General features: G+C 40.0%; 1 protein-coding gene across 14 annotated transcripts in view; it reads left to right on the top strand.

Annotated features, from left to right (window-relative positions):
• Positions 1-419: 419 nt before the first annotated feature.
• Positions 420-24,449, top strand: part of mef2cb (myocyte enhancer factor 2cb) — a 57,924-nt gene continuing 33,894 nt past the window's right edge. For 4 of the 14 annotated variants that reach the window (XM_072432479.1, XM_072432473.1, XM_072432476.1 and 1 more), the window contains exons 1-2: positions 421-649; positions 6,522-6,616. The gene's annotated coding sequence lies outside the window, so the exon portion shown is untranslated. Of the gene's footprint in view, positions 650-6,521; positions 6,617-8,287; positions 8,689-8,724; positions 8,826-23,439; positions 23,464-24,449 lie in introns of those variants that run through there. The other 10 variants (XM_072432474.1, XM_072432467.1, XM_072432480.1 and 7 more) reach the window with 7 other exon arrangements.

Raw genomic sequence — 24,449 nt, 5'->3', positions numbered from 1 at the left:
AATAATGAGCTCCCACCAAACAAATCATCTGTAATATGTGTCAAAAGGTTCAGAGTAATTTATACACGTATTTTCATTTCAAGTTTCAAGAAATGCTGACGTGCGTATACCAACCAGAGCCACCCAACAGCCCATGTGTTTAGTTTTAAGAACACTGTATGAGATAAACAAGTGAGGGAGAGTTAGGCGCTACGAAGATGGCAGCATTCATGTGGGGGCAATAATCCTGGACAGTGTGTGTGTGTGTGTGTGTGTGTGTGTGTGTGTGTGTGTGTGTGTGTGTGTGTGTGTGTGTGTGTGTGTGTGTGTGTGTGTGTGTGTGTGTGTGTGTGTGTGTGTGTGTGTGTGTGTGTGTGTGTGGTGATCACTGATCCCCATGAGGCTATTTTTAACAGGAGTGACAGGAGCAGGTGGACTGGGCTGGGACAGTGGGGAGGGCACTGAGCTGGACTGGACCAGACCTGGTTTCAGTTCAGATAGAGATCGGGGGCAAACACACTCAACCCAAATCAGGGTGTTTCTATCCAAAGCCAGCTGGTCTGGCTTTAGTAAATGCAGGACATTTATTTGTCTCTTTTGTATTTTTAAAGTCAGGCCTCAGCTGGTGCTGTGCGTCGAACCTTCCTGGAGAAGTGTTGAAACGGCACGGGTAAGTTTCTATAGGATTTCTCTTATTTGTAGATACATCAAGGGTCACAAACCAGTGTGCTCTTTGTGCCGCTCTCATGCCTGGAAAAAATGTAGGCAAATTGATCATAAAATACAAGGTGCAAAATACAGCATTTTAATCACTGCGGTGGCAGAAAATGTGATGTACCAAATAAAAAGACAACCAATACAATGGAAGCAGTATATTTAATGGTGAATTTAAAAATATTGAAAAAAATTGTATTTGTGTTTGTAATTGTGATTTGTAATTGTGCCGTTTCTGTGCTGTTTTGGATGAATCGTGCCTAGTCTTACCAGAAGAAGCCACATAACTGAGACGTTTAAGGCTGTTTTATGACAGTTTTCTCGTCAACAGCTCTGGACTTACTCAATGCATCCAACAGGAGGAGTCAGGGCCTAGATTTCACTATTCAGGAGATTGAGTTTACAATTAGGACAACAATTTTATTTCAAGGAAGCTTAATAATATAATGAAAAGTAGCACTTTGTATTTTTGTTTAGCTTTAGGTTATTTAGGTTATTACTAAATATCTAATAAGATAAAAGTCATTTTGTGATTGAAGCTCAAGCGCAGTAAGCTGTTTCAGACACAGCATGTTCGACTTGGTGTAGGACTAAAGTAACTTGATTTAATAGGGAAACATTCAATTTTATATTCTCTATTTGCCACTTTCAAAGCTTAATAATATCAACAGTTCTATTTAAAAATGCATATTTTCCCATTCGATTGCTCCACACTGCTGAGCGCTTGGGTGAAACCATGTTCAATCATGTTGACTGAATATCAAATCATTTAGGTTGCGTGTCTTTTGGAGCAGTTTGTGTTTGTTTTGATGGTCCAGTACAGACTTTCCTTTCCCTTTTTTTGGTTAAACTTTATATAAGGTTTCAACTCGGCATCTGAAATTTGAAATGTACAGTCCAGTCTCTTGTGTAAAGTAAAGTGAGAGAATAGATTATATAGTGGCTTGCCTTCGCTCTGTGTTGGTTGTTGAAGGAAAATTGCAGTTGTTGCAGCATCAGTTGGTTTCCATGGTTATCTTGTGTTGTTAATCCAGATGCTACTCTGAAGCAAGAAAAGGGCAGCTCCATTTATGAACAAAATCTCTAAAAAGTGATTTAGTTAGAAGTAAACTGACGAATATCAGTGTCTTTGTCTATGTCTTTCAATCATGTATCCTACATATCTGAAGCAATAAACATTCTTTATTATATTGTTCTGTAATATATTGTTAGGTTTTAAGTTTTTTGACTATTTGTATATCAAATGAATAAAAGAGATACATTCATTTGATACATGGGATTAAAGAGGACCCTAAGGAGGGTCTAAATTAAGAAGATTTGTTTTAATTTATTTATCCGTTGAATTTTTTATTTTTTTTATTTTTGGTCATTTGTTTTGGTGCAGATACAACCTTATAGTTCTGAAAATACAATATTAATTTGGAATTTGGAATTATATGGTTCTATTTATGGCTCCAGTGATCACTATATTTGAATTACACAGCTGTTTCAGGAACACACATTTACAAGTAAAATATGAAACATTTTGACTAAATTGAATTTCTACATTTCAAATGATTAAACATTACTTGTATATGATAAAAATAAGTTGGGAAAGTCCAACATCAACGTTTAATATCCCACTCTTAACGCTCAGTATCAGCTATTCAAAATACGACTTTTATGTTAGCAGCACGCTAGCTAACTGTGTTTTGTTTGCACAAAACTTATCACAGATTAAAACTTCATTTGATTTTATGTTTGTCATTCAAAATGTCTCAAAACACATTTACTAACATACATTTTTTTTTAAAAATCCGACAGAACTAGGATGGAACATCAACATTTCAAAGCTGAATGTGAGTGGTCTATTTAAATGTATTATATTAATTAAGAACTAATTGGTTCAGGCAGAAACTCATAAAACCCTCCTAATTGTACCATACTCTACATTTTGAATAATAAATATGAATAACAAACTAACATCTATCAGACAAAAATGTCAGAGAGAACCTGATAGTAAATAAATTAGGAATGAATGTGACAAAGCGTAGTACATGGTGGACTCCAAGCACAGGTGGTCATTTTGTGATTGTCTATAGAAGTTGAGGAATGGAAAATATGTTTTGCTGCACAGGTTTACTAAAACTAATAACATTTCAGTATTTATCTACAGACTTTGTATACTTTTTCACTTCTGGCAAGTTCTCTGGCAGTTCATTCTGATCTCCTGTCTTCATTATTCAACATTGGCATTTATCTAGCAGCTGCCTAAGCTTGTGTGTGTGTGCAAATCTCTTTCCATCTCCCCCTGAAGCGCCGCTGAGGCCTTTACACAGTATGACGCAGTGCTGCCACTACCCAGCGCCTACTAGGTCTGCCTAAAACCTACAAAACACGAGCGATGGCACGAGGCATCTCTTTGATCTGCAGCTAATCTGGGCTGCCTGCATCCCCTCTGATCATGTCTGAATAAGAATGAGTCGGGGTTATCCTGGAGGCACAAAGCTTTAGACTGTGCCGCTCGTCTAAACGACTCTGTGGCGTAATACAGGCCCGTAGTCAGCCCCAGCACACACTTTATTTCTTCACAATAAGATGCGATGAGCTGCCTGTTGAGAGTGTGGGAGAATTTGCAAGGCCATCCTAAGTGATCTTTAATCGTCAGGAGGATTGGCTGAGGTCAGCAGCTGCGACAGGATCTGGTCCGTGTGATAGAGACATTGGGACAAGTTTAAGGAAGTGTGGAAATTACGAATCACCTTAGTACAACGTGTATTTGTGAGTCAAGGGTGAGATCAGCACAAGATGCATGATGTGCCTATTGTTAAGATGAACATGCCGTCTAATAAACACAATTAGTTAACTCGTCTTTCAGAGTCATTCTGATGCCATCATTGAAATCAACACATTTGTAAGTAACAAATACTACAGATACACTGAGTTAGGGTCCCTTGCCAAGTTTGTAGAATAACATGTTATATACAAAAAAAAATATTTATGCGGCATGACAATTTCCACACCAAATTGATTGTGTGAACTGTTGAGTACCAGACTTTATTCTATGACTAGAACAAATCCTTGTGCACCGTGAGCTGTACGTTGAGAAGGCGACAGAGCTCCCCTACAGGCACAACTCTGAATTACACAGCCCTGCAAGCACAATGGGCTTGGTTCATTGTGCACTTAGATACACATTTAAAACACAGGCACAAGATATGAAATATTAACAGAAACATTCTTGTCTACACATTAGTAAACATCATCTGACATTATTTAACCGCTTTTATGGCCGATTGCGCTAAGAATCAGAATCGGAAGAGGTTTTATTTCCAAACTAAGAATTTGCTTTGACAATATGATTACATAAAACAATAACTGATCATTTTGAAGCATTAACTGTGATCAAATAAAAGACATGCATAAAATAAGGTGTAAAACGCATCATAACTTAAGCAATATAGAGAAGAATTATGTATTAAATCTTATAGCTGTAGGTTCATTGAACACTTTTACAACAAAATAAGAAAAATATGCTGTCGGTAAGATTATAGCTCGAATTGGGCGATAAATAATTTGTGGTGGGCAACAACCCCTAAATTGCTGATAAATAATAGAGTAAACAAACTATCACTAATCATGAACACTTTGTGTGCTGCGCGTGCAACCTGCATCTCTTGGCCTTTCACATGTCAAAGTCTAATAGTGATGTACCTGAAGTTCAACAGGTGTGATGGTGCAGACGCTGTGTTCTCACCGTGCAGGCAGGACTAGAGAGCGGCTCCTGTGATGTAACGGGAGCGCCAGGCACCACAAAGGCGCAGCTTGTTGTTCAGCATGTGCCTTATGAATTATTCAACAAAGGTGTATGACAGAAGCCTGTTGGTTAAACACAACACATGCAAATCACCAGCACTCTCTTTCTGACATGAGACAGAGGTTATTAGGGTGGGAACAACATTTTGACAACCACAAGATTTAGTCAACTTTGAGTAAAGCCCTCCAACTTAAAATAGGTGTAAAAAAATGTCGAGCGTACGAGATCAGATCAGGGATTTAGTGTCACACAAGATGCCGTCAACGTTTGTTTGAGCTTGGGAGTCTAGACTGGACAAATGGGTGTTACCGTTACTGTGAGTTCAAGTATTTCTTCCTCAATAGACTAATAAAGTGAACGTAAGCTCAGAGATACAGGCAAATACTGAAAAAGTTAATTTGAAAGCACAAACAAGTATCTCTGGAGGATCGCAGAGAATTCTTTGTTTTTTTACGTTTTGCAATATGAGTATACATATGAGTTAATTAAAAGTGATTTCCCACCTTTGCTCCCCTAATTATACTGTATACTGGAACAATTCCTGCAACTGTAATTACACATGATATTGCCCTCTGAGTTTCATTAGGAATCTTATTAATAAGGAGCTCCAGTTGTGAGTAATATAACACATCACATGACTTATGCAAAGACCAAATGCCACTCTGTGGGTAAAAGTCTTGCATCTCTCCAGTATAGTGAGAAGAGAATTTGATCACACCAATGTTTCACGGGGAAAATACACAATTTGAATAGCTCACTTGGGTGTTTTTTATCCATTAATTTGTCGTCTGTTATTATATACTGTACATGCTTTCTGACTTGACAAATAAAATCCCATAAAGCATGAATATTTATCATGTGTGCCTCTCCAAAGTACAAAACAAAATCCTGTTCAAATCATAATATAAAAACATAACATAACATATATAAAAATGTGGTTTAATGTCTCCATTAGCATGTCTTGGTTAGCTTGATACACACTTGACACACACATGCAGAACAAAGATCCACAGACCTCCAGCTGGGCGTGTGACTCTAATTGGCCTGTGGTCCTGACGCTGACCCCTGTGAAGACTTTGGTAATCACATCATGTGAAAATCAATCCATTGTCACATCTAGAAATACTTTATCAAATCATTCGGGAAAAGGGACAAACACAAGGGAAAGAAGGAACAGACTCTAAAGAGATGCCATAATCGTTGGATAATTCTCAAGAGTAGTAGTGCATCGCTTTGACAACATCATCTACCGTGACAGGCAGACGGTTTCCACATGATTGACGACAGATTGCACACAGCTCTGTTTGCCAAAGAAAATGTGTTTGTGTTTATTAGTTACTGGAGAGGAGGACAGCACTGCCTTCCTTAAAACATTTCGTTTCTGCTATGACACATGCTGTGAAGGGACTGTGATGACAGGTTGAGCATGATCAGTGCACCAGACAATATGTTTAATCACAGCATTAATTCTGGGCTTGCAGCAAAATGCGGTCACTTCCCTGTCATGTGGGATTCTGAGGGGAAATATTATAGCTCATACAGCTGGGGCAGCCTAACACACAGCTTAGAACGCAGGTGAGATTATGAAAATGTAACATGTCGACAACCAAATAAACACTTAATCTTGGGCATTTGGGACATGCAAAGTGCTGTTTCTATGCGAGCGTGTGTACAAAAACATGACACCTGCGTTACCTACAATTTGAACGACATATTTTGCCTTCAGATTTGGTCCTCTTCACTCAAACTTTTCATTACAGCTTCACTTTGTCCATCCCTGCAGACAAGTCAGACATCCATGTATGAATATGCATGAGGCTGTGGTTGCCTCGTTTAATGATTTTATACCATTCAAATATATTCAGTCCACCTCCCCCTGTTTTTATTCCCCTGCATTTTCTATGGCTGTTTAACACATACTTAGACAAAGATGAAAAGTCCATAATGTACATTATGCCAGGGAAATTACCATTTCGCTGGCAGGTTCTCCACTCATCTCTCCTCATACTCCGATATGTGTTACTTCCTGCAGGTGCCAACCAAGACAACCTCAAGACATCGTTAACACTACACGGACCTCTCACGCAACTTGCTAACACAAAGAGGGAAAAGGGAAGACTGAAAGTGGTAAGTGCAAAACTTCTGTAGGTATCAATGCCAATGACACTTTTCAAGCCAAGCTAAAGGTGAACATGTTTTGCTGATATCTGATGCTATTCTTACTTGCCATGTTGTGATCTCGAGGCCAATGTGTCAAACCGACGACATCTCCCATCGATTATTATAGAGATCAGAGGGGCCAGAGGAAACGCTATTAAAGATTAAAGGGTCAGGTGATGTAAAGGTGGTATTCCGAGTCACCAGACACCAGCAGCTCGAGTTACCAGCCTGTAATGTGCATCCGTCAAGAAGATTAGCCAGCTTGATTTATTCATCAACGCACATTTATTAAACATTTAACAAAATTGTAGGTCAACTGCAAATTCAATGTTACTTCGATATCAGTTTTCACACAAAAGTTCATATTTCCCTGAATCCGTACACAATAAAAGAGTCAGATAAACAATAATAGGTTACATTTTTACATGACATTATTCACTAAACACTGATAACTTTTGTTTAATCACTTTTTTTAACTTGTAAGTCCACAACTACAAGTCTCCAAATGCAATTCTTCTTCTTCAAAAAAAGAAAAAGATCAGGCATCTGTAGGACGCAACTTTTAATTATCGCTTTTGTCTATTGCTGTTCCTCCTCCATCTGCTGAATTTCCTCTCTGATACAGCATCCATACAATAGAAATACACATTACAAGCTCCATCTAGAACTCATCTCCAGATATTACGATATTGAGGGTCTTATCTGAAGTGGCAAACTTGCTGCTCTAATTGTTCTTGTCACAGTCAGAGTCAAGTGGGTGTTTTGAAAATCATTTGGTTGGATTGATAAAGGCCTGGTAATTTCCCCCATGCATGGTGTCTCTCTGTCTGTGTATCGTGCTTATCTGTATCTGGAGAGAGTCAAGTCTTGGAGAGTGATTGGCGGCTTGCAGCAGGAGGTTGGAGACAATGGGAAATGGGAGAAAAAGATACTGCTCGTCCTTTAAAGACAAGAAAAACACACAATAAATCAGTGCAAAATTGTGAGTCGTTTTTGTTAGAGCTTGAACGTGATTGAGAACTTTTTTTCACTGACTTTATCTATTTCAAATGGTATTTACAACGGTATTTACATTTCACTGACTGATAACATGAAAACAAAAGAACGTCTTTATCTTTATTGTATTGCTTTGTGGAAAAAAAAAGTGCGTAAAATGTGCGTAAAAGTCAAGAAAAGTAAGTTTTAAACGTGACATACTGAGCTGGCCAACACACCACCAAACTGCGCGTCCACTCCACCCGGCTCAGGAGCGATAATAAACGCATTAGTGGCTGTGTCTATTTCATTAAGTTGGGCAATGTTATAGCCCGCCCTCTTTTTTCACAGAAGCCCCCCCCCCCCCCCCCCCCCCTGTCTGAAAAAAAATAAAAGAAAAATCGATTACTTCTTCTTGTACCGGGGGAGCGACGAGAGGGGCTCAGACAAACAGTGTGGGTCAGGAATCAGGACTGTGCGCGTAACGGAAACAACCATCACCATCATCACCACCATCACCACCACCTCCACCTCCTCCAGCTCCAGCTCCAGCTCCAGCAGCAGCAGCAGCAGCAGCAGCAGCAGCAGCAGCAGCAGCAGCAGCAGCAGCAGCAAGGCTCTCCTGACAAAACACCACCACAAGCGCGAGACGTCCAGCAGTTTAGAAGAGCACCACCTTCAGCGGAGCGCACAGCGAATCCCTGCGCAGCGCTCACCGGCCACCAGTCCACAGCAGACCCGCACCTCAGAGAGAGAGAGGGAGAGGCAGGCGACGACACAACAACACAGACAGACTTTTTCACGCAGACAAACTAGTAGACACCGCAGCTTACTTTTTTTTTTTTTTTAAAGCCCGGCTTGTTTTGCTGCAAGTTGCGCTTCTGGATTGTAAGTGCGTCTCTGCCAGAAGTCCTCCCTGCCCTTCAACCAGCGCGTCTCCTTCTTCTTCTTCTTCTTCTTCTTCTTCTTCTTCTTCTTTTGGTTCCCGTCATCCGCCCGGACCGAACTGCGGGGCGGACGTCTTGTTTCTCCTTCACCTCATCGTCGTCTTGACACGCAATGAAGTAAGTAGCACTCACTTTGGCGCGCGCTTTTTCGGCAACACTCGCGGCGACGTGTGTGTTTTTTTGTGCGTGTTTTTCTTTCCGCGGAGAAACTTAACGGATCAGACTCGCGAGCGCCGCTTCCTCTACAAAGTACAGTAAGTGCGTCTATTGATTTGTTGTGACCCCGATCGACTTACGCCCGTGACAGCGATGTCATATAATTACACGCTGACATCAAATAGCTCTTTATGGGCTTTTAGGAGAGCCAAGGTCTGGCTCCTGTCTTACCTTCTGGTGGCGGGTCGACCTTGTGTGGCTTCCCCGCGTCTGCGTGAGGCGCACATGGCTCTGACAGTCATGGTCCATGTGCTCCGGGATATATATATATACATATATATATATATATATATTATAAGTGTTCTAAACTAAAGACGCACTCGTGCCCGGGCATTAAGTACAAGTACAAGTTAAAACAAAGTTAAAGTTCATTGTCAGTAACCAGGATTTATTTCAGCCTAATATATGACTCCTATGATAAGTCTAGATAACTGTTTGGTCTTTGCCACAATTTGCAAACACGCTTAAATTAATAATTAACACTTCAATTGAATAAGTTTTTAATTACAACTTTTCTGTTGCCCACAAATTGTTATAGCCTTACATATTTAGTTTGAATGTGCATTTATAACATATTGTACAAAACATACATTTAGATATTAAAGATTCAAGAATTTCATAAAATACATTTTACTTGTAAACTGCATTATTCTATTTTGTAAAACAATTAACACCATCAAGTGTGATTTAGGTGGTCAGTTTGTGGACTGTTTCTTTGCTAAACCTGTTGCAGATGATTAATAGTGACACTAATTAACCTCAAGCCCCTTTAAAGGTGGCATACTTAGGAATAAAACAACACTTGATTGTTTTTTATTAAACATAATACAATCATCTTGAGAAATTAGAACAAGATAACAAAGCTGCTATGATCTACAGCGGGTGGTGCGAACAAAGATGTTTACCTGACAAAACCCTTCAAAAGTAAATATACTAATAGCATATTATGTATTAATTTTACATATTTAATGAAGTATTTTTGATTTATTCTAATCATGTGCAAAAGAAAAATTCAAAGTGAAGAAAGATGACTAAATTGTTCTAAAGCTTAAACCGACTTACACACTACATATAAGAACTCAGCCAAATAGAAATATATAAATGTATCTAAATTGAAAAAAGACTATCACACAAAATCTGTAAAATTGCACTTTGAAACATTTAATATAGGTGTATGAACATTTTGTGTAGAGACGATAACCACAGTATTTAATTATCATCACATAAATTAATTAAGCCCATTACTTCCTAATGACTTATTAGTTAGTTTCCTTCTGAAGTATGTAGTTCATTAAGCTGCGTTTGTAAGAAGGATTTCACACTTGGCCTCTCCCCTTGTGCCTATGGTCAATGAAGCTGTTCTGTGTGGCCTGTCTGGCCTGTTGCTCTCTTGGGACTTAGTGTTAGGTTAATCCGCTCAGAGGAAGGTGAGCGCTCCTCACATGTGGACCTACCCCTGCACACACACTCACACACAGAGCAAACTCAAATACATACATATACAACTGTGTTTCCCTTATACGGGCGGAAAATATGCTATTGTTTTAAGAACTTTTCCCCCTTCTTGACAAATCACTGAGGATTATGGGCCCTGATTCACAAATCCAACAGTGACAACACACTCTTACCCTTTCATACAGAGGAGATTTAAAGGGCACGTGTGGCTGTGATTGGCCCCAGCCCTGAGCCGATTGTCAGGGCACTTTGCTGTACACGGGTGTCTAAGGAAAGCTTTACTTAAGTGAGGGAAAGAGACGCATAGAGCCATGTGAAAAGACCGAAGGCTACACTAAACGTCTATTATAAAGATGTTGAGAAGGGCGAGAGGCTGCCTTAAGCACCACTCTTGATCGTAAAGGAAAAGAAAAGGGGGTTAAAGTTTCACCAAGTCATGCAATACAGTACAGTAAATTCAGCTCGTGCCAGATCTGTAAAAACACCTGAAAAATGTCAAATCTGTACAATTTACGTCCAAGCAAATAATTAAACACTTTTTTTCCCCCCAGCACCTTCTTTTCAAATGTTTTTCTCTTTCCACTAATGGTCTCAAATATTTTCAGAAGGGTTTGCCCAGTTTGCACAGTTAAACATCAGTAAAGCGCTCATTTGCAGATTGCAGGTTGGCAAGATCGGGCCGGTAAGATATTGGAAGTAGTGTAATTGGACTTCATGCCCTTTGGCTCAAAACGAGAAGGTAATATAAAAGTCAATTCTGGAAAATCATATTTACTTCTTAGAAAAGGAAAAACTGTCTGGAAACATTATTGTGTATCAAGCAATTTAGACTATGTTTAGAATCAAGTTCTTTCGCCTGAGCAGATGTTAAGGAGTTTACTTTCTCCCAATTTTAACAGGTTTGTTTCGTCAAGTCCTAAATATACATTTCTTGTATTAATATTTAATTCAACAGAACGGTAAATCTTTCCTTTTTTCTTGTCTGCACCATTGCCTTCACAAAGGCTGTTATAGCTTAAAATGTGACTATCTAAAGTAAATAACATAAGCATTGAGCAGGGTGGAACGCATACATTTGAATACGTCTTAGTTTTTGCATAATGATGAGTAGATTTCTTCGGTCTCTATCGAGTAATTAGCAGTGACGTTGAGCACTTGTATGCGCGCGTGTCTGCGAGTGCGTTAGGGTGTGTGGGGCTTGTACGCTGGGGTGCTAAGGATCACAGAGGAATATAACCGTCTTTGATGTTTAATTGTATTGTAAAACACACTTTAGAATATTTCTGCATAAAGTCGACTTCTGGCTGCGCTGGGCTTTGTGTTTTCTGGGTTTCTTTGTTAGTTTGCGTGTGTGCGCGCCTTCCTCAGTCTCTTGTCTCTCTCTCTGTTTGTGTGCTGAAATGTTTATGCCCTTTTTTCTTTTCCGAGTTTGTGTGAGGTTGTTGCTGCTGTATATTGATATGAAAATGTTTTTGCTTCTTTTTTCTTGTCTCCGCTGTTGTTGTGATGGTGGGATTTGAAGTGTTGAATGATGGAACAGTCAACTTGAGAGGAACAAAAGCCAGAACAGAGAGTACTTGAACCACCGTAGAGTAAAACGTATCATTCTTAAGTTAAAAAATAGATGAAAAATTCAGATTGACGCTAAACAGAAAAGAGCAGGAATTCAGATTCAAAAACAGAGTTACTTTACATTCTTATAGTGTGTCTACCTGTGTTGCCGGTGAATTCAAAAGTATCCTTCTTATTGTTATGATGTCACGATGGACAGGATACTGGGCCCTCTTTCTACTTCCTGTTTCCTACTTCCTGCCTGGCCTGTGGGTCGTCATAGCTGCAGCTGCTGGGTGGTCTGGTCCTGTTGGCACCTCTGACCGCACAATGCTATCGTCAGCTGTGGCCCACCGAAAGAGACACCTCGCCAAACTTTGAATAACTCTGAGGCCTGCTCTCAGAAATATTTGGAGAGCGCCGGAAAATATATGAGCTTCAAACTTTGAGTGATAAGACAAAGAGAAACAGGACGGACAGGACTTCTTTGTCCAAACATGAAGCAGGATGAAGGCCTCTGCGTGGACTTGTATGTTTAAAGGTTTGGATTATGTTATGTGTAGGGATGTCAAGATTGTTAGGTTAAGCAATGATTATGATTATTCAGCGCACAATTTTAGAAGTTAAATTGTATCTTTTTATTTCAATCAACTGCCAAAAATAAACCTAAATGTAAGGAACTTTTTTCTTTATTTGTCAATGTCACATTCACTTCATTTTGTCTTTCACAAGCAGCACAACTTTTTTCCCCCCACAATAATCATGAAAAAAAATTTATATTGTGACATCCCTAGTTATGAGTTTCTTGCATTTTAAATGTATTGAAACGCAATACATTGAAATACTATAGTATACAAAGTATTGAAGTATTGGAGTAGATTTTCCGCTCAAGCAAAAAGATCTAAATTATTGTTTAGAAAGTTGAGTGTAATTCACAAAGAGGTACTAACTAGAATTACAATACAATAACATAAATTAATACAAATTAACTAATTTGCTCCTGTAAAGAGAATTTTGTTTCCGTCACTGTTTAAAATACTTTTTTTTAAAATACTAGGATGTAATAAATTACATAAAGCACTGTAAATCTTTCATACTTTACAACAACTTTAACACTGTGCTGCATATTTATCCAATTTCCTTTCTGGGGTTACTTGAGTGTAAAGGTGTGACCACATAGTCATACAAAATGCCTTAAACAGTGTCGGAGAACTACTTAATCTTAATATATCTTTTCAGAAAACCCCTCTCCTCACCTCCCCTTTTTCATCTCTCTTTGGTGTGGCACATTTGGACTCCACCCAATAGCCCAAAAAAGCAAGTCAAGGAAAAGGAGAGAGAGAGAGTGTGTGTGCCGTGTTTGAAAAAAAATAAAAAATGTAGAAATGTTTTTCAGTGGCGGTAATTTATCTTTGTCACGGCAGCAACATAGCCTAGTCATTCTGCAACATGGTCCGGTGAGATGCACAGAGGTAGCACTGTGCCACGGCCTCACATCCATCTGAAAGCCCCGCTCACTCACAACCTGCCACCGCCGCCGCTACGCCGCGCTCTGTATGTTCTTGGTATTTTTAGCATGTCTTCACACTTGACAGGGAATTCTACCCAGTCAGACGCTTGTAATGAACTACATATAATCTTTTTAAAGCGTCTGTACACTTTTAGGTGCTCGCAAATGAAGTATGAGGCTAGTGCAAAAACTAAACTAAGTGCAATAGCTAGTCACAATTTACCCAAAGTATGTGACATTGTGTGAATTTTGCTTCTCAGTTCAATTTCATCCATCGAATTGTGTGAAACTTTATTTCCGTGTTACATTTGAACCTATGTTTGACATCAATTCGGGCTGGGTGAATATCATGAGTATCCCGCTAATGTGCTTTCCAACTGTAATGTGTTAAAAGATGTCTTTAAACGCATAAGTTGAGTTTTAATTATCAGACAAATATCACCTTAGTTTAAAGTTTACAACGTAACTTTTTTTTTTTTTAATCTAATTAGCTCCTTTTGTAGCATTTCGTGTCGGTTTTTTTTTAATTTTCAAAACAACATTCACAATATTATCAAAAATTCGATTATTGCCCATCTCTGTTATTAACTTCAGAGCAAAAAAAAAAAAAAATCTTGCCTTTTTTGTCTCAATATCTCAGCAGTTGCTCTAAAAAGTCTAGTATTGTCAAGTTCAAGACAATTACTGATCTTAATTATCACCGTGATGTAAAATGTAGTGTTTGTTTGCAGTGTATTCATCTTTGCCCTTCCCACGTGCTTCTGTGGAAGAATGCAGCAGTGACAGGCTCAAAGTTTACCATCCATATCACTAAATACTTAAACCTCCTCATCGTATCCAACCTGAAGGACCGCCCCCTCACACCTCTACTCATTTCTTTCCTTTTTGGCCAGTCTCCTTCTGGCCCGTGATGTATGGCTTTTTCCTAACAGTGGCTCTTCCAAAGTGCAGCTCGTGATGTCATTAATTTTATTCATACTTTATGGATGTTCTGTCTGGAAAAAAAAGAGAGAAGAGAGAGAGAAGAGAGGAGATGGTGTTGCGGAAGGAGAATTTCAGTGCAGTTGCATGTATAATGAATGAGGGGGCACTTTGTTTGAAACTCCAGCCATCCCGATTCACTTCAAGGTTTGCTGGGTAAAGTGGGGGCCTCGTGATCGCACCAAGCCACACTCTCCTCTCTCGTCCTGCCAATGGACGCTTTCACCTGGCACTGTGATTCGACCCGCTGGAAAAACAAATAACCTTGTGTGTATACAGGGCACGCACACTCACAATGGAGGCTGGAGAGTTTGTATGACAGTGGGAGCGGTGCAGTGACGCCCAGACGATACTGAGGAGAATACTGGCACCAGGCCCACACTTCCTAAATAGTGCTCTCTACAGAAATAGCTCAGCCTTGATATTGACTTTTGTCTGCTGGGTGTATGTGTCTATGCGCTCAAAGACAAAAACGCTTGATCACTGTCGAAGGAGGTTTTAACTTTGCTGGTCTTTGTAGTTGATTCTCTTGATGGATATTTTGAGCTTTTGTGTTCCAGCAGCAGAGTGTTAGGAGTGTTGGTGAGCTCTGCCGCCGCCTTTCATTATTTGGGATAAAAATGGACTGGGTGTTATTTCTGGCCCCCATGCCGGACTTTATAAATAGCTGAGGAAGTGTGGGGGATACCTGTCGTGGCTCCAGTCTTACAGCACAGACCTACGTCACTTCCATCCTGCTCCAGCCTACGACAGATCTGGCCTCTTGAGCCCAAAGCAAACAGGAAGTCCAGTCCCAGAGTCTGAAAAAAGACTGTCCAGAGCTGAACTTTGCTGAAACTTTTTCATTTTAAAAACAAGTGTCAAGGCAGCACAATGGAGCCTTCAAATGGAAGTGTGGTTTTGCAACACTTCAACTCTGAGTGTAAGGTCACAAGGTGCTTTTCACTCCTCTCCGCCATCTGTATGCCAAGATGTCTTGTTAATTTAATTTCTGCCACTCAGACATCTATCATGTGAACAACACAACAAGCGTTAACTTACTGTCTTTTCTGCAAATTGTCTGAGCCGACATGGGGTGGAAACCAAGAACCAAAAAATGTTTCCATCATATAACAACAAAAATACTCCAAAACCCACACCAATGTAATAATTAGTTTTTCCTGTTAAAAGAAAAAGTTTTTTTCTGTTATTTTTCCTTTAAGTCCAAACGGTATCCATATATTTGTACTTCTTTCCTTCATAATAAGATTAAAATGAGGCCACAACCATAATGAAAAGACTGCAAAAGTGAGGCATCTTTAGGAGCTCTATCTACACTAAAGGACTATCTCTAATACATATGTGAGAAATCATTCCTTTTACCAGTGTGCTTTCTCCCTCCACTCGTCTCTGTAAAGGGAATAGTGACTGCCTGTTATTAATGTGTTTTTGACAGTTTAATTTGATAAGCGGGCCACTTGTTAAAGAAGACTGGATTGTTCTCATGGAAAGAACAGCGTTTTTTTTTTCTCTCCCATGTTCTTCAAAATGCTGCCGCACAATCTGTTGATGACCCAGTTCTAAGAGATGGTCGAAAAACAAGGAAGAGCAGAGCTAAATCCCCAGGGGACAAGATGCGAAGGAGCGAAGGCAAGAGGTTAGCAGGAGGAGAGGAGAGAGACAAAGCATAGAGATATAAGTACTGTACTTATGTGAAAGCAACTTATAAGCTGTTGTTCCTGCTTGATTCTATGATTCTTGCTTTATCGGAATAGAGGAGCTATGATAGGGATTAGCTTCAAGTCCTTGCCAAGTACATGTGTAATGAGTTGTTTATTTAAATAATTCTCTGTTGGTGAAGAAGAAGCTTGTTCAAGCCACTGCTGATTCAGACAAAACACATTAGGCACAGATGTATTTAACCTTTTTATACGCCGGTCAAAGGAACATGCCCTTAATGACAAATACCATGTGGTGGAAAGGGCAGACTATAGGATTCAAGTGTGAAATTTGCCAACGACAGCCACAAATTATTTCAGTGCTTTATAGTAAACAGTTACAGTAGTGCATATGTTTCTTTAGGCAATAGAAGATGCATTGTCAATCAGTATTAGGTTTTCCCCTTTTTGATACAGAGCCTCTATGACCTCCAGCCCATTCATTTTATAATATTTCATAGATAGTTGCATACATGTTGTGAGCCTGCAGCTGAAGAGTGCAGAGCTCGCATGTGCAGGTAGGCACAAAAATATGCATTGACACAGTGGGCTGTGGTAGAAACACATCCACAAGTCCAGCTTCCCACACACAGCTGTGATACAGGTCACTTGCTGCTCAGGGTTGTGCAGAGGGTAACTGTGTGTTTGTGTGCTACATTCTCAGGCCCGCGCTCGTCATGAGGCCAGGGGGATTTTTCTCAGGACAGCGGCATGGGGAGAAATTGAATGATATGAGAAAAATGAAGAGAGGAAAGGGGATAGGTTGTGCCCACTAGTTTGTGTCCAGTGCTCGCTGCGGGTTTGTCTATGTAGAGTGCATGAAGTGGAAAAAGCTGTTGCCTTGTGTAGGGGACGTGCTCTGCTATCATTAGCTTGGGGGAGTGGGAGGGGGCAGGCGAGGTTATGTGAACGGTGCAGCTGTGCTCGCTGCGCAGGGAGTTGAGTGCTGGTAGCGCTGGTGGGGGGAACTCCAGGCGGCCAGGTCCTCCTCTCAACCAGCAGCTCCTGAACCAAGCATACTGCACCAAGAGAAGAAAATCCAACAAGACCTTGTGAACCCCTTCCACCCCCCGCATTTACTTACTCCTCCGCTCCAATGCTCTGGCCTTTAGATTCCCAAATATGCAAAATAAATAAATAACAATTGGTGCTTGATGGCTGGGATAAGAGACAAGGACGAGGTGGAAAAAGAAACATCATGATTTATCTATAGACCATGGTTATGTTCTCCATTTGTGGGCACTATTTTAATCCCCGTTATGGATATGAAAAAAAATAACACTTCTCTTTTTGTTTGGGGGACTTCCCCATGACTTGACGCACAATTCCAAAATCGCTCAAATTTGTTTAAAGCTTTTCCCCGCCTCCTTCCTTTAGCTCAGTCTCAGTGAAAGAGTCTTAGCCGTATGTATGGTGAAGGATCAGCGCAGGAGACAAAGAACCTAAGATGCGTGTCAGGCCGTGTGATCAGCTGCTGTGGAGAGACAAGGCAGAGGTGGCTGAGAGACGGCACTACACACAATACCATCATCGTGCACTGCTAATGCATTCAGCCTGCCACCGAATCCAACAACAAGGCAAACTATCACACAAGTCACTTCACAAGATGTTCCTACAACAACAACATCCCCAATAACAGACACGCGCATGCACTCGCACAGAGACGACTCGCTCACAAACATGCATAAATAAGTACACAACGGCAAAAACCCACCGCGACGAACAAAGATTTGAACGCAAACAAACAACCCAGAACTTGTATGCAATTTTGCGGGGAAAAAAATTAAAAACAAAAACACCTTTACTTAAGATAATATAAGATTCCCAAAATGCTCCTTCAATGATGGCCCTTGAGCCAAAAATAGATTGTGGTCAATGGATGTTGTTTTGGTAATAGGGGTCATCTTGTGTGATTCACTGACATTTGCTGTAGCCACATATTGAGATGTGAGGCATCCTGCCAGCGCTTGTAGTCTCACAGTAGTAATTTAATATTTGTTGTTCTATTATTTCATTGGCCCGCTCCATGGCTCTTCCACTCTCACTAGCTGATGGGGTTAAGTAACAGTAAGCTTTATCAGATTACTGGGGCTGAGGTCTCTCTCAAACCTCTCTTTGCCATCTTGATTTCATGCAGCTGTGCAGACTCTTTAATCATACGCTATCTTTTTTCACTCAGCCTCCCCTCTTCTCCTCCCTTCTTCTTGTCCTCCCTCCTCCCTTAACATATGTTAATTGGCTGCTTTCTGTGACAAATTACGAGAGCTCTCTTTGATGAGGTCAGGTTGTGATGGCGCTGGGAGTGGAGTACAGTGGAAGTGCCAGACCCTCGCCGGTTACCCCTTAACCACTCCAAAAAGCAGTGCGGCAGCCGGCTCATGACTAATGAGAGGCTAGGCCTGGCTCTGGCGTGGCTTTGGCCTTGGTGGGGGCCACTCCCCTAAACACAGGCTCATGTGTAGGTACTGTATGTCGCCACGCTCTATACAACCTACTCCCCTTACACCCACCACTCCTCTGGAAACTTGAACCTCTGACTGCAACTCTGTGTCATTAACATCAAAATGTTTTCTGTCATTTCTGTCAAACGGACAAAAAAAAAAAAAAACCTACAATAAGCATTTTACATTCTGCAAGTTATGTGCGTATAAATTACAAGATTGTTTGTTGAATTTGTATATATTTATAGAAAATCATGTTCCAAAACCTGTACGTTTCTGTGATTCATTTTTCTGTGATTCATTTCTCACGCGTTCGTTGCTCGCTCTTCTATGATCTAGGTTACTCGGTTTCCGTGTAGAGCACGGGGACCAGAGACAGTAAGAAAAAAAAACAGAAGGTCGAATCAGTGAAGGACATCCCTGTTCTTCTTGTCTGTATATTACACAGAGAAAAAGGTGTATGTCAGTATAGAGAGAAGGCGAGTCTAATTTCAGGTTGACCTCTGTGGCTTCCTTATTCGACCATGTTTTGTGTGTTTTACAGTATATCATTCATTAAAATAGCACTTCTTGCCACTTCCTCTCAAAAATATGCCTGTGTGCATATAGATAAATTCTGTTTTTATGTCTTCCCCAAAGTTTCTTTTCTTTTTGAGGCATAGCATTCACCTTTAGTGCTGTGATTTGCTTTGGGATCTGGCAAAAGTGTAGAAAACCCTTCCTGATGGAACCATTTATCCTGGATCTTCTTGTAATATGATCCCCAACAACTCAGCCTAACCGATAACAAAGTTCACCTGAGCCAGACCATTCTCGTTGGATGACGCAAAGTACCATGTGAGCTAATAGTTCTGTATGGTTAGCCACATTAGCATTAGCCTGCGGCCCTCAATCAAGGCCAGGAGGGAGCATTTAATAATTGCTGTCAGAAGATCAAATTTAATTCTCCTCTCCTCACAGCCACCACTGCTGTAGGGGTAGAGTGAGACAAATTGTCATCAGAGATTTCTAAATGAACAAAGCTTTTAATTAGGGTGATTAGAATGCCGTGGCACTGGAAAAGTGTAAAGGATGGGGGAGCGTGTGACGAGATCATCAGTGAGATTGTTGAATGTGATGTCTAGAACTGATACAAAAAAACAATAAAGGGTAAGAGCAGGCATGTGCCTAATAATGCTAAGTTATAACTGCTGTATTAAGATACTGAAAACGGTACAACATTGACTTGATGATAATTGTTTATTAAATCAAATCAAATCAAATCAATTTATTTTTGTAAGGCCCAAAATCACAACAACAGTTGCCTCTGAGGGCCACAGGGAGAAATGAAGTATAGGAGGGAAAATCATGTTCTGCCTCAAGCCCGCCAGATTTGGTTAGACCTTGACCCCGGTTTTGATTTTGATTTTGATCATAATTTACTCCAACTGAACTTACTATTTAATTAATTAATATGTCAAAATTATATTACCCACATCGCATTAATAATTCCATTACATTTTCCCCATTTATTTTCTTCATTTTGTTCTGTCCTAATAAGAAGTATCAGAAGGTCGGAGGGAACATCGTGCATGGACGTACAGACGCACATATAGGCAGTAATTTGACCCCTGATGCACACACTCATGCCGGCCTTTTCCTCCATCAGTGAACATTGCTAACATCCTGAGACATTGTCATACACGGCAGGGAACATAATTGGGTGAATATGTCAGTGCTTTGTGTTCTTAGTGACATGACTCCCGGCTGTTCCTGTGGGGGCAGGGTACAGTCACCCAACGGCTTATTCTGCAATTCCCCCGCACGCATTATCCTTCATTATTGTGTTTTCTGATTTTCTTTTCATAACGGGGACTTATTCTCATATAATACTTCCATAAAAATGTACTTGTAATGTAACATATTCCGTTACGTGCGCCCATCAGAGTACTTCATTCCGAATACATAGAATACTTTCATATTGATAATATTATACGCAATATTATAGTGTAAATAAAGCAACAGAGGATAAAATAGGATTGTGTTTGTTGCAAATTGTATTTTAATTTGCATTTATTGCATTAACTGTTGGATGTTTTCCATGTTTCTCATCAATATCACACAAAAACCCAAATTAGTAACCACAATGTATTCCTTTGATTGTGGGAACATAACTCGATGACAATCACAATTAGAATTATGAATAGCTATTTCCAGTACAGGTGTACAGTTACATCCCAACACTGTATCTTAGGTTGGACAATAGAACATATTTTTTAGTGTCTGAAATTGAAGAAGTGAAAGTAAACTTTGCTGACAAATGAAACTAAATTTCAGCTGTTTTTGTTTAACCATCAGATGTGTATCACCCCAGTGAAACCACTTCCATATTCCATTTAAATCTTGTATCGCCCTGACTCTAAAATTGGCATAGTGGCGTATCACAACCAACAATACTTTTTTTTTTCTCACAAATTTCAGTTTGAATTAAAATCTGTGAATCCACCTTTAAGTGTGGATTTTATTTTATCACTGCTGCTACTATAATGTCTCTAACTCTCGTTATACCTCTCTGTTTCTATTTGCCTGTTTGCCCTCTTGTTGGTTGGTTTTGGCCTGAGCAGCTGCAGCCTCACAAGCCCTTGGCCTCATTTCAAAGGGGGGAGTTGATGTGTCGTGTCAAGTCATTTTGTCCTTGGGGGGGGAGTCAGCAATGGGCTACAGAAAGATGGCTCTCACCTGCCTGTGCGCAGGCTCTGACTGATGGCTACCTGTCTCCATTGCAGCTCTGAGGGTCTGTATGCTGGTGCTGAGTGAAGCTCGCAGCTGCTCAAACCAAGGGCACGTGCTGCATTTACATCCTTGTATGTCTGGTCAACCCTTGATGAATTCACACGATTACATTATGACTACACATGAAGCGTCTTTGTTGCACCAGTTGTTTTTTTTAACCAACCTACATCTCAATTTTTATGATGCCAAAAATGCTAGTTATGGAGTTTTCACAATAAAGTCCAAATTAAATGATATAGTGGGTTTCATTATGATTTTCAAATATATAAAATACAGGACACATGCAAGAAGCCTAATGACAAAAAAATGTACCTGACAATCATACATCTTTGTTTTGCATCAACATTACATAATTATATGTGCTGCAATAACAACCACTAACTTCCCAAAGTTGTAAACAGGAAAGACAGACTTTCAAATGATAATAGTAAATGCACATAAAACAAGTCCCCACACCTTTCACCTCATCCTTGAAAATTCTTCATACTAACTGTGTCTACTTCCTTTCTTCTTGTCCCCAGCCCCCCGATGTCGGACAAAATAATAAGGAGTTTCATTACCAGAAAAATCAAATTGAATGTCAGGTCTGAAGTGATATTTCTCTGTTTTAAAACACTTAGTTCTGACTTCTCAATCACATGTATGACGTGCTTGGCAGGACTGTGTCAATTGCATTGCCAAACCATGGGGCCATTGGCTCGGTCACATCCATATCAATAGGCAGGTGTCTCTGTTCTAAGGCACTTGGCGTTTGAAAATAGAATACATGTGAAACGCATGCTGTCTTACTAATGATCCGACTAAACCTTGAGCTAATTGAGTGAGACAGGTGAAACGTATTCTCGAACACATAGAAGACACATATTTTACATTCAAGTTTCACCAGAGAGAGAGAGAGAGAGAGAGAGAGAGAGAAGCAAAGCAACATTACGAGATAATCCACCACTATCACTCTAATCCCTGCATGTACATGTTGCTAATCTCTTTAGCTGGTAACATGTTAAATTAGCTCTAATAGAGGAGCCATTGACGACCACCTACAGTTGGGATACCACCCAGCATTCGGTCACTCTTTTGCCTCCAGAAGAATAAGCAGACATTAATGTGTGTGGGAAGAGGGGCGTATGGGCTGGGTGTAGGTGGCAGTAGGGAGTAGGGATTTAAAGAAGTATTTCCAGTGATAGCCATTCGTCACCGTGCCTATCTCGCCTTGACAGATGGAAGTGCAGCGCTACCCAAAAGAAGACATAGCCTGTAATGACATTAGGGGGCACAATACAGTATATAAAACCGGATACAAATTTTCTCTGCACTACCAACTTTTGTCTCACAACATCCTTACTCATCCTCTTATTAGTTCGCTTTTTTGGGGAAATGAACACATATTTGTCTATTTGAATAATGTGAATTGAACTAGTTTTATCACTATTTCGTAAAAGAAAGTAATACCACTAAGGAGAAAAATGTCAACGGTTCTATACTGTTAATTTGTATCCTTTCATTTTGTTTAGATTTAATATAGATTTGTATGTAGATTTTTATTTTCAATTTTTTTTTTCTTTTTTTACAATCCTACTGTATACGGGTCTGAAGAAGACAATGGAGAAAAATTGCACTCAACCAATTGCCAACTAATTTAATTAAATCAAAATTAAACTTGTATGTATTCTTGACTCTATGTCATCAGTGAATCAGTAAAAACAAAAACATTTTTTTTTAGGTACATCTTTTTCCCAGTACTGGTACTGATTTTAAGAACTACTGAGGTATTAAAGTGCTTTTTCATTGCTGTCTACAAGGAAATGTGAGTTTATTTGAAAAGAAGCAGAGTTTATTTAATGTACCATACACCTCCTAAAAGGTTTACCCGCTGCACTGTAATATGTTATTTCAAAATCCTCGCCACCACATTTCCTCTGAGGATAGGGGATACTTGTGTTTTCTTATATTTTTACGGGACACATGCTTTAACCGAATGTATTGCAGATGTACCATGAACTGGGTAGGGCTTCCAAGGTGGCGTTTCTAAGAAAAACATCGATAATCCCGTCATGATAAACCCCCTTCCCCAAATTGGCTATTACATGAAGGATTTCAGAATCAGCAAAATTGCTCACTTTTTGGTGAAAGAGCCCTTCCGCACAGTTCTTTGAATGGAACATTATTCAACCGAGTGTTCTCAGAATTTGAGTTTCTTCTAATTCCCTGTTTTCTCATTATAAAGCAGCTGTATTTCCAAGTGACACAAAAGTCCCGAGCATGAGTCAAGGTAAAGTTCCTCTTTGTGCTCTGTGGGTCTGCCTCCAGTGTCTGTCCTCAATAACAAAGCCATATTAACAAGCACCCTACAGACTGTCTATTAGAATGTGAAAAAGTGCCGTGTGCTGTATATTAGTTTTTAGTGACTAAACACTTGGGAGAGAGGCGACCTAGAATCACGCGCCGTGGTGTGCCGAGCCTCTATGTTCCCATCGTCCTCTCAGCTCCACTTTTGAGACAGAGAGAAAGCTCATTACATCTATGTGTGGCTGAATCCTCCCCCAACCTTCATCCTCCCTCTCTTCTCTCCCTCTCTGCCTCGCTCTGTCCGTCTGCTTAACAGATGGGAGGGTCGTGGGTACCGCTCTTCCCCTCCCCCTGGAGAGGCCTGGTGCCTGTTCAAAACCCGCTGCTGCGTGCTATCTTTGCCATTTTTATACTGTATTACTCTGGTATGTTGATTCATTTCCATCTCCTTTAAGTGTTGATGCTACAGTAGAAGTAAACTCTGTATCAAGTTGAAGAACAATCTCTAACTTTTTTGCGCTCGCAGCAATTTCTTAAGTTAACATTCGAGCTGTATTGGGTCGAATGGTTATTATATATAAATAATAAATATGATACATTATTAGAAACAATAACTTTTTGTGTTTCTTTGTAGTTAGTTGCGGCTGATGTTTTTTTTTTCTTTTTTAGGAAAAAGTGTTTAGTATTCGTGGGATTAAGTGGTGTTCTTTTACAATACTATTTTATGAAACAATGATATTGTTATCATGACAAACCTGTGTGGATCTTCTGTTGCCTGTGCTTGCACTCAGTTCTATTCAAATGCGTTTTTTCTTCTTAGATTACATTACAGCTCCATTGCCCTGTCAAGGTCAGAAGTCAGTGTCAGTCCCTTGTGAGGAATTCCTTGCAGAGGATTACTGGCCCGCACCACTTGACCACATTCACTAAGCCTGCAATATTTTCACTTGGTTTCCACTGTCTTAGCAT

This window comes from Eucyclogobius newberryi, unplaced genomic scaffold, assembly GCF_026437365.1.
Source record: "Eucyclogobius newberryi isolate DKJ021-1_F unplaced genomic scaffold, fEucNew1.0.hap1 SCAF_6, whole genome shotgun sequence".
NCBI classification, from domain to species: domain Eukaryota; kingdom Metazoa; phylum Chordata; class Actinopteri; order Gobiiformes; family Gobiidae; genus Eucyclogobius; species Eucyclogobius newberryi.
Note: the sequence above shows the minus strand (reverse complement) of the source record. Positions and strands in the feature narration are given on the sequence as shown.